At 55.5% G+C, this 9,917-nt stretch overlaps 1 long non-coding RNA gene across 1 annotated transcript; it reads left to right on the top strand.

The window, feature by feature from the left end:
• Positions 1-2,689: 2,689 nt before the first annotated feature.
• On the top strand, positions 2,690-7,227 carry LOC132352497 (uncharacterized). Its single transcript, XR_009498744.1, has 3 exons — positions 2,690-2,750; positions 4,051-4,523; positions 5,743-7,227. It is a non-coding gene; the product is annotated as an uncharacterized LOC132352497 (long non-coding RNA).
• The last annotated feature ends 2,690 nt before the right edge of the window (positions 7,228-9,917 follow it).

Here is a 9,917-nt window from a genome sequence, read left to right as displayed (position 1 = left end):
TCCCGGAGCAGCTCCCCTGACGGGTGCCCGCCCTCCCTTGCTCTCCGATTTGAAGGTTCACTTGCAGAGACAAGGCTTCTGACCTGAGCTTTGATAGGCGCTGAGTAAGAACTGGCTCTGTCCCGTCTCATCCCAGGACAGGTCTGCCGAGGGGATGAACGGGCGTGGTGGCCCGAGCGGCCCCGAGCTCGGCAGGGGGCCAGGTGGAGGCAGCAGCTGTGCAGCCAGCTGTGCTCTGTCCAGGGAGGGGCTCACTCCTGCCGCCCCCCCCTTCTCCAACCAGGCCATTAACTTAACATCCAGCAGACTGGAAATGTCCTCAGCGTCAACACTGGGCATGTCTGAGGGTCGCTTGGGGGCCCCCCTCGGTCACCCCTCCAGGTATGCGTCCCCCCCTCCACAGAGCAGGCAGTGCTCGGGGCCCAGCCAGCGGTGTCTGCAGCAGGAGAGTTACCTGCACCCACAGTGCTGCCCGTGTCCAGTGTCTGGGCACCTGGATGATGACCCCGACTTCTGGGATAGGGACCCTGGGGTGGGCGTCTCACCTGCTGAGTTTCACTCCCACCAGTTGAGAGCCAGCGTGGACAGAACCGAGGTCGCTGGCTCCGGGGCCGGCCCACCTCCGGGAGGGTGGTCAGCACGTGGGCTGCGGGGGTCCAGGCTGCCCCCCGCAGGGGGCCAGGAGTCTCGGAAAGCCTACATCAGGCTTGGGGTCGGCCCCCTGGAGCTGCAGAACCCAGGAGGCTCCTTGGACAAAAGCACAGGGAGGGGTCCCAGCAGAGGCCCGGACCCTGGGCCTTTTCCGTCCCTCGACCACGCCTGCTCACAGCCGGCATCTCTGCTGGAGCTGGAAGTTCCCTTCCCAGAACCGCACCTGGTGGCCCCATCTGATTTATTCTCTTTATTTATTTCTACTTTGTTCCACAAAGGATTTGAGGCAATGTTTGGCAAAGAACGTGATGACAGATGGAGGAGATAAAAGTACTGTATTCACTGGGTGTTCCCTTTTTAAAATAAGAAGCAAGAGCGTTTTGTTTCTATTTTTAAATAGACCAGACCGTCCACTGGAGATGCAGCCGGTGGTATCACTTCAAGTGGTAGAAACATGACCAGAATCCACCCAGATCGCAGCCTCGGAAAAGGTGTACACGGAGCTCCCCTCGACGTTGGCAGGCGCAGGGCGAGTCTGCAGCCCCAGAGGCCAGGTTCCACGATCACGGCTGCAGGTTACACCGCCCTCCGCTTGCCTGTGCCTGGCGACCCCACAGGAAAGAACCGACAGCGATTTTTCCTGAGGATTTACTGGGATGTCGGCGTGCGTCACGCTGTCCTAGACCGTAAAGTCGGAGGGTGACAGTCTTCTCTACAAAAGAAAGACCCTCGAGTCCCCCGGGTTGAAACAACTGTTGCAGAAGTGGGTGGACTGATGTTTACATCAGCGTTTTAGTGGACGTTCACTTTCACGTATTTGAGTAGCTCGTTGGCCTTCACCTCGATTCAGTGCTTTACAGCTCCGACTGTTTACAGACCCGTCCGCGAGCCCCGCATGTACATACGTGCAGCTCACAGAGGAGACACCATCGCTGGAATCACAAGAGTGCGTTTTATTTCAGATGCTCCACCGGGAACGGCATCATTCAGAAGTTTACAAACTCAGCGTCTCTTCTTATTCTTGTAATGAGGGCGTCTTTGCCATTTGGTCACGATCTTTTAATTATCTGATTTCGTATAAACCCTCGGCTGTTGACTCAGTGTTCCTTGTTTTATCCTCCTGTGTGTGCAAATAACTCTAAAATGATTCATTAGACAAAAATTACTAAGTATATTTTGTGGTATTCTCTCCTTTGAGAGAATTATTATTCAGCTGGAAATAATTTCAAGAAAGGAAATAAAATGTGTCGCCCATCACACATCTCGTCCTCGGCTCTTTGAGGGCTGCACGAAGGGGGCAGAATTTCCCGTCAGGAAGCAGCCGTAGGGCCAGGAGCTGCGTGCGGCGAGATTCGGTCAGAGGCCTGCGGGGAGAGCCCCTTGGGTGGGCTTGGGGCAAAGCCAGCGGCCTCCCAGGACGCGTAGGTGCCCGGTGGGCTGGGCAGAGCTCCCCGGGGAGACGCGGGGCCGCCACGCGGACAGGAGGCGGGGGGCGCGGGAGGCAGGGCCCCAGCACGGCCGCCTCCGGTGCCCGCTGCCCCCAGGACGTCCAGGGAAGCGGCCGGGCCTGGAGCAGGGCCTGCAGCTCAGCACCCAGGGAGGCGAGCGCTGGCCTCCGGGAAGGGCAGGGAGGCCGCCAGCGGGTGAGCCGCGCCCCCCAGAGCAAGCGCTGCTCGTGGGGGCGGGGCTTGGGGGTGGTCCAGGCTCCTCTTCTCCTGAAACGCTCCTCGGCACACGGAGACCCAGGAGATGAGGTCACCGTGTCCCCCTCCTTCTGCCCAGGAAAGACTTCTCAGAAGAGCAGACGGGATGATCCCGAGCCCACAGCCGTGTGTTTCCTTGACTGCGGGGACTGGCCTGGCTCAGGTGGGCGCCACTGGACACTGGTTTGTGGATCCACCTTCGACCTGTGATAGCATCGGGCATTTTCCCTAAAAGAACTAAGAGGCTAAGGAAATCGCCTTTTCTTATGTCGACAAAAAACCTATTCAGTTATTGATCGAAGAAAGAAATGGAAAATTCTGTTTGAGCCAACCCAGGGGAGAGTCTCAGAAAGTTCTAAAGACTGTTTCGCCCGTTCGAGGTCAAAGCACAGTTAGGTACGTTTCTGAGACGAAGGGTTAGAGCCGAGTGACATATTGACGGTTCACACAATCCAGGTCTGCACGTCCAAAGTGAGTAGTGGGTCATTGTGACCCCCTCACACAATCAAGAGGGAAGGTTCTCTCCTAGGAGGTCTGGTCAATGCAGATGCACAGCACAGACTAAAGAGGAGGGAGGAGGCCCAAACGGACAAAGAAAAATTTTATGTTTAAAGTTTTCTTGTCTTGCCATAAAATATGAATTCTATTACATTTCATCACTTCTCACAACACTCTGACGGCGGACGTGCCCCCTGTTTCCCTGGACACCAGCCGGGTCCTACAGTCAGTTCAGTTCGGACACACCATCCACCCCACAGATACAGGCTCAGCCCCAATCGCAGTGGTGGGTCCCCAGGTCACCCCCACTTCTATCTGATGCGGCTATAAATCGAGGTTCCCACGACCCCTCCTCGGGTTTGATAATTTGCTATAACTGCTCCCAGAACTCAGAGAAACACATCCCTACTGCTACCAGCTTATTACAAAGCTTACAGATGAACAGCCAGATGAAGAGGTCTGTAGAGTGAGGTCCTGACAGGTGCTGAGCACGGGGGCTTCTGTCCCTATGGGGCGGGGGTGCGCCGCCGTCCAGCACCCCGATGTGTCCACCAACCCAGACGCTCACTAAACCCTGTGTCTAGGGTTTTTTTGGAGAGTCCCCTACCAGGCAGGGCTGATTAAATCACTGGCCACTGGTGATTAACTCAACCTCCAGCCTCCCCCCTTCCCCGAGGTCGGGGCTGAGGCTAAAGGTTCCAACGCTCTGATGAAAGAAATATTCACATACTAGGTGTGGGGAGGTCATTCTGGCTTATCCATGAGATAACATGAATTTTATGCAACTAAAGTAGCCTGTTTGTGGCCTATCAAACACACATTGTACATTTGCTTTAATTATTAGAGAAAAGGGCACATCGACCAGAGGTCAAGAATGTCCACGTTCAAAGTAAAGATGAAATGCCTCCCTTTCTGGGACGCCAGTGCTGGTCCTCCTTGGATGGTGGCATTCCCTTCCCAGGTGCCAAGGCCACGCTGACTTGATGTGCACGTGCTGGTCTGTTGTTTTGTTTACTTTTTCCAGCCGTGAAGGAATGTATCCCTGACTTGTTTGATGTTCTTTGTCCAGACAAGACATAAAACTGTGCTGGCAACCCTGTTTCTCCGGAGCAGATCCTCAGAGCAACCTGCGAGGCTGTCTTCCGGGCCACAGTCCTCAGTCTGGCTCACGTGAAACTCTCTTCTGTTCCTATTACAGATTGTGTATTGGTTATTTTCGACACCGCTAACCACGGGGTTGGCCTCCCTGGCAATCAGCCCTCACCTCCAGAGCTGCCGCCTTGAGGTCCAAAGGGGCTTGTCACGAATGACAAGAGCAGAGTCCGAGGGTTGTGGGCACTCAGAGCCAGGAACCCGGACCAAATACGCGCGTGCTGCTTATCGCGTGTCGCAGGCCACGTGGGGTCGTGCTGACAGGCAAGGACCCGCCTTGGGGACTGCTCCACGGCAAGTCGTGTTTTAACCCCAAACCTGAAGGAGGTGTGGACCCGCCAGGAACCCACAGCCAGAGGAGAATTTTAAATCTTTCAGAAACAAGGCTGAAGAAATCAGCCAACAAATGCTGTTCCCATGCTCGCCCCGTGGATGGCTGACAGTAAGTAATGAAATAAGCAAGTCCTGACGCCAGTGGGCGCTGGCGGCTGCAGCAGCGGCGACAGTAGAGAATTACAGGTACTTTTCTTGTTCTCGTCTTTATGTGTCACTGTTCCCTAAGTTAATCTAAACGCATCTGAGACACTTTTAGTCCTGTTTCCAAGCGTCAGGGGACAGGGGAGGAGCTGCCCCGCTCGAGTCCTGGGGACCTGGCCCCAGTCCCCACACGTCCGGGCCGCGTTTGCCCGTCCCCGAGTCGCGAGGCCGAGGTCACCGGGTGGAGGGCTCCAGCCGGCTGGGCACAGACTCGCTCAGTTCTGGGAGTGACGGCCGGCGTCACCGGGGCCACCAGGGGGCACTGCGGGCCCGGGAACCCGGCGCCGGGATCTGCGCGGGCCCGGGGTGTGCAGACCCGGGCCGGGAGCACGGGGGTGGGCGCGTGGCTCAGCTGCTCATCACGCCGAGGCACCCCCCGTGTGCCAGGCGGGCACGCGGGGCCCCCAGCCTCCCCTCGGGACCAGGACCGGCTCCCGCCTGGGCAGGGCCCTTCCCTGGGGGGCCGCGGGGCGGGGAGCGCGGGCGCGGGCGGGGCGGGGGCGTGCGCATAGGGAGGCGGAGCCGGGGAGGGGAGGGTGGTCCACGGGCGCCTCGGCCGTCTCCACCCCAAAGGGAGCGTCGCGGCACCTGCCCCTCCACAGGCAGCACAGAGTTACTGCTCCCCTTTCAATCACTGTGGATTCGATTCTTGTCCTTAATCGTCACGTAGATGAACCTGCAGGATAAACTCTCGGGTGGGCTCCTCTTACCGAGCACCATGTGATCAGCTGCAGGTTTTAACTGAGGCACATGGGATGCAGCTTACCTAGCAACATGTACTCCTGGTCTTAGAGGTGGTAGAAAGGGCAGGATTGGGTTCCCGAGTGACGGTGGGCTGAGGATTCAAGAAAGGCTCCAAGGTTATGTGGAACGAGAGCCTATTAAAGAGTGTGTGTGTGTGTGCACGTGTGTAGGTGTGCATGTGTGTGCATGTGTACATTATGTGCACTGTGCGTGTGTGTGGTGTGTGCGCACGTGTGTAGGTGTAGGTGTGCATGTGTGTGCATGTGTACATTATGTGCACTGTGCATGTGTGTGGTGTGTGCACACGTGTGTACGTGTAGGTGTGCGTGTACGTGTATGTGTGTGAGTGTGTACATGTGTGCACTGTATGTGTGGGGTGTGTGCACGTGTGTGTAGGTGTATGTGTGCATGCGTACATGTGTGTGCACGCGTACGTGCTTTTCTATTCCCTACACAGGTTAGGTCTGGAAGGAGATGTGCACAAAATTGTAACCCGTCGGAGCCCCTGGAAAGCAGGAGTAAGACAGCGTTGTAGAAAACGCAGGACCAGAGCCCACAAAGGGCTGGCATCTGGGCGTCGGCAGGTATTGGAGGACGGAAGGTGGTCTCAGAGCTACTAGAAGCTTTAGGCAGAGGCATCTCTCCCCTTGGACCGCGAGTCTGTGCCCCCCACTAGGGCGGCCCCCCCCCAAATCCCCAAGCGGCACGCCAGCCTCACAACAAAATGAACAACCAAGCGTCTTCTAGCCCAGAAAACCTGTCCAGAAAGGAGGAAGGCAAAGAGAACAGTTCTCCCCTCCAACGAGCTTTGGGCAGAATGTACGCCTCCCGGTAATGCACTGAGCTCTGGGAAGCAGACCCCAGACGGCACCCTCGATGCACGACAGGAGAAGTGAAACTCCTGTCTTCTTCACAAGAGGAAGTGGCATCTTGCAAACCTGCTCCTGGCTGATGTTCCCCAGAGGGGACTCTCCTCCACATTCACACATCAGAGACGGGCCGCAGCCCAAGAAAGGCATCGCGGATGCAAACCTGCCCAGAGGCTTTAGAGTTTTACATCACATCAAAGAGGGAAGGAGCGCACCCTCTTTGCACTAGGGAAATTTTATCTTATTTATTTTTTATTTTAAAAATTTATTTTATTGAAGCATAGTTGATTTACAATGTTGCATTAATTTCTGCTGTACAGCAAAGTGATTCATTTATACATATATATATATACACATTCTTTTTCATATTCTTTCCCATAATGGTTTATCCCAGGACATTGACTATAGTTCCCTGTGCTCTACAGTAGGACCTTGTTGTTTATCCATCCTCTGTATACTAGTTTGCATCTGCTCATCCCAAACTCCCACTCCATCCCTCCCCCACAGGGAAAATTTTAAATTAAAATTTATGGTTTAGATTTGCATTTACCCTTACAGTAATCACGGTGTCTTGAATGAAACCGGGTGAGTAATGCATTGCACACAGAGATCCCTCAGGAGTCTGCTCGTGTTTGAATATAACCTTGCCACCATTCTGGCTCTGGCTTCCAGTATTTCTCTTAAAGTTAATATTGTGAAGAGCAGGCTCCTAGGGTAGGTTGTTGACATGCATCTTTGTATATTCAGAACGTTTCCCACGGCCTCGGAGACCCTACACCTCACCGCTTCCTGACCTGGGAAGTCCTGAGGGCTCTCACCCTGAGACCCGGTTGCAGAGCAGAATGGAACCTGCTTTGCATCTAAGGCAGAGGTGCTGTCAACTCTGTGGGCGACAGAAGCTGTGCTCAGACTGTCAGAAACAAGGACGTGATTGTTCTTCCTGGGAGAACAGCCTTGAGAAAAATTCTCAAGGGAAAAAGATCTCCCTACCTCTTGTTCAAAGGAAACCGGGTCACAGTTTCATATGATTTCGGGACAGGGTTGCCAGCTGGAACGCCGGTCACATCTGAAGTGCAGACACACGTGAACACTTACACGTAAGTGTAAGCATGTCCCACACTGGGTGCCCCGAGTGTGTATTTAATTTGCTAAATCTGTCAGCCCTGTTTCAGGTGTAAGTGAAGTGGGTTCCTCTGGATGTGTAACTTTCGGAACATTTTCTCTTTATATTATTGCTCTTAAATCCCAAAGTTGAGAGTGTTGTTATTTTTCAAGACTAGAAATATTTTTGAACGTGACCATATTTGGAGACGGGGCCTTTAAAGAGGTGATTGAGGTCAGATGAGGTCACTAGGTTGGCCCTAATCCCACATAACCGGTGTCCTAATAAGAAGAGGAGATCAGGACACAGACACGCACAGGGGATGATCACGTGGGGACACAGGGAGGAGACGGCCGAGTACAGCCCAGACATAGAAGAATCTGTCGCCACTGTGGCCTTGGGCCTCCAGCCTCCAGGACGGGGAGAAACACACTTCTGTTGTTCCAGCCACCAGTTGGTGCTGGGAGGTGGGGCTTCTGTTACAGAGGAAGGGGGGCACCTGCCGGGGAGGGGGCACCTGCCCAGGCTGGCATCCTTCAGTCCTTCTGCCCATCTGCCTGTCAGTTCCCCTCAGGACAGGCTCCCAGCTCCTCCCGGGGACCTCCTGCACCTGCTGCCTCCCCCGTGTCACAGCGTCTCCTAGGAAACCTCGTTGTGGGGACTTCCCTGACCGTCCAGTGGTTAGGACTTTGCGCCGTCACGGTGAGGGCCTGGGTTTGATCCCTGGTCGGGGAACTAAGAACCCACAAGCCACGCGGCGCGGCCTAGAAAAGAAAAACTGAAACTTTATTGTGGTCACTATACACGCCCGGTGGCTTCACAACCCTTGTTCTTCAAGAGGCTCATTTTATCTTGTTATAAAAATATATCTTATTTACAGGTTACACTCTCATAAAACTGTCTCCTGAAGCAGATCATAAGCTTCCTCCGATCCCAGAGCCTGCAAAGCGCCTGACATTTGAAATCGGTATTCAAAGAGTGGGGAGGCCAGACAAACAGCAGGCATGTGAGGACAAGCGGCCCTCAGACCCGCCTTCGTGCTCTAGCACCACGCCCTCCCCACGGCGGTAATCATGGTAATCACCCCTCACCCCGCCGGGAGCAGGAAGACTTTGGACCTGCCATCTCCCTAAACCTGTTTTCTTCTTCAAAGGACAGGGATGTGACTTCCTGCAGGGCACATGGGGCCCCTGGGGGTGGGGGGGAGGGGTGGGGGTTCATCTCAGCACTGACCAAGCAACAGCAGCTCCAGCTGAGCCCCTGAGGTTTTCTCCCTGAGTCCTGCTGTGCACGAGGTGACACAGCCCGGCCAGGGTCACCCACCTAAGGGGCGAGCCTCCAGGACCCGAGTCCCCACCCCTGCAGCCGTGGGGATGGTGGCTTTCCCCTGAAAAGAGGCCCACATAGGGTGATCATGTGGCCTGGTGTTCCTGGGACAGTCTGGTGCCAGCTGGGGTCCCTGCCTGGACCTCACCCAAAGGGATAAGAAAAGGGCAGGAGGGACGGAAGGGACGCGATGATGAAACCGCCCTGAGATCCAGGCCTCCTGCACTCGCTGCCGGCCGGCGTGGGAGACGTGGGCATCTGGCGGGGTCACTGGAAACCTCAAGACCTCCCCACGTGGGTCATTTCTATGCCCCCCCCCCAGGTCCTTAATTGTGTACCCGTGACTCTGCACGTGGCCCTGCTTGCTTTCCGGGAGGGACAGGAGCCGTGTAGGAGTGGATGGCCTTGTGAGGACCCTCTGAGCACATTAATCCCGCTGTGCCCATGGCGGCCCCAGACCAGGGGCTCAGGCGGCGCACAGCGGGCGGATGGGACAGGACATCTCTCCTTTACCGTTTAAAACTAATTATCATGGAAATATTCACACGGGCGTAAAAATCCCCCCAGGTACTCAATACCCCTCTTCAGTGACTCTGCCTTTTTTTCCCATCTACTCTGTCCTTTTTCCCGTTTGCTGGAGTATATTTAAAGCCAACTCCAGATTTCATATCATTTTACCCATAACTACTCTTCTTTAGCCAAATAAAAAACAAGCCAGGCTTAGTACTTTGCTGGAAAGGGTGTGAGCGGCCCTGCTGCAATTCGGACCATCCATCCGACTTCCCCGTGGGGAGGCCGCGGTGCCTGGAGGCCGGCCCACCCTGATCCTCAGTGACCAGCAGGTTCGGGTGTTGTCACCACGGTCCTTTCATTACTCTCAGGTCTTCACAGTGACAGATGATATTGCCTGGACTTTCCATTAGTCTGGGGGTACCGGCAGCCCCAAGAACTTCAGAGCTCTGACGGCACGTCTTACTTCAAACGGCAGCAGCTCTTACAATCAGGCGACGGGAACAGGGAGTCCCTGCAGGAAGAGGGGCGTCTGATGGGTGGTGAGTGGACACTGGGCTGGGGGTGGCCAGCCTCCCAGAGGAGCCAGGGCCCCTGGGCGGGTAGTTCCCACACAGGGCCTGAAGCTTTAGTGCTGCAAAGCAGCTTCCTCAAGCAGCCTGACGGTGGGCAGCGGGACACCAGGAGCTGGCTGCACCCCAGCCCAGGCATGCCCTCGCCCTGAGGGGCCGTGCTCGATTTGGTTCCCTTCCTCTGGATGTGACCTGCCTGTGTGGACAGTCACGGGCTTTGGGGGAAGGGCGTCTGGCCGGGGAGAGTGCCCGT

The sequence above is a fragment of the Balaenoptera ricei genome, chromosome 18, assembly GCF_028023285.1.
Source record: "Balaenoptera ricei isolate mBalRic1 chromosome 18, mBalRic1.hap2, whole genome shotgun sequence".
Lineage (NCBI taxonomy): Eukaryota > Metazoa > Chordata > Mammalia > Artiodactyla > Balaenopteridae > Balaenoptera > Balaenoptera ricei.
This window is presented reverse-complemented; position numbering and strand designations above follow the sequence as displayed.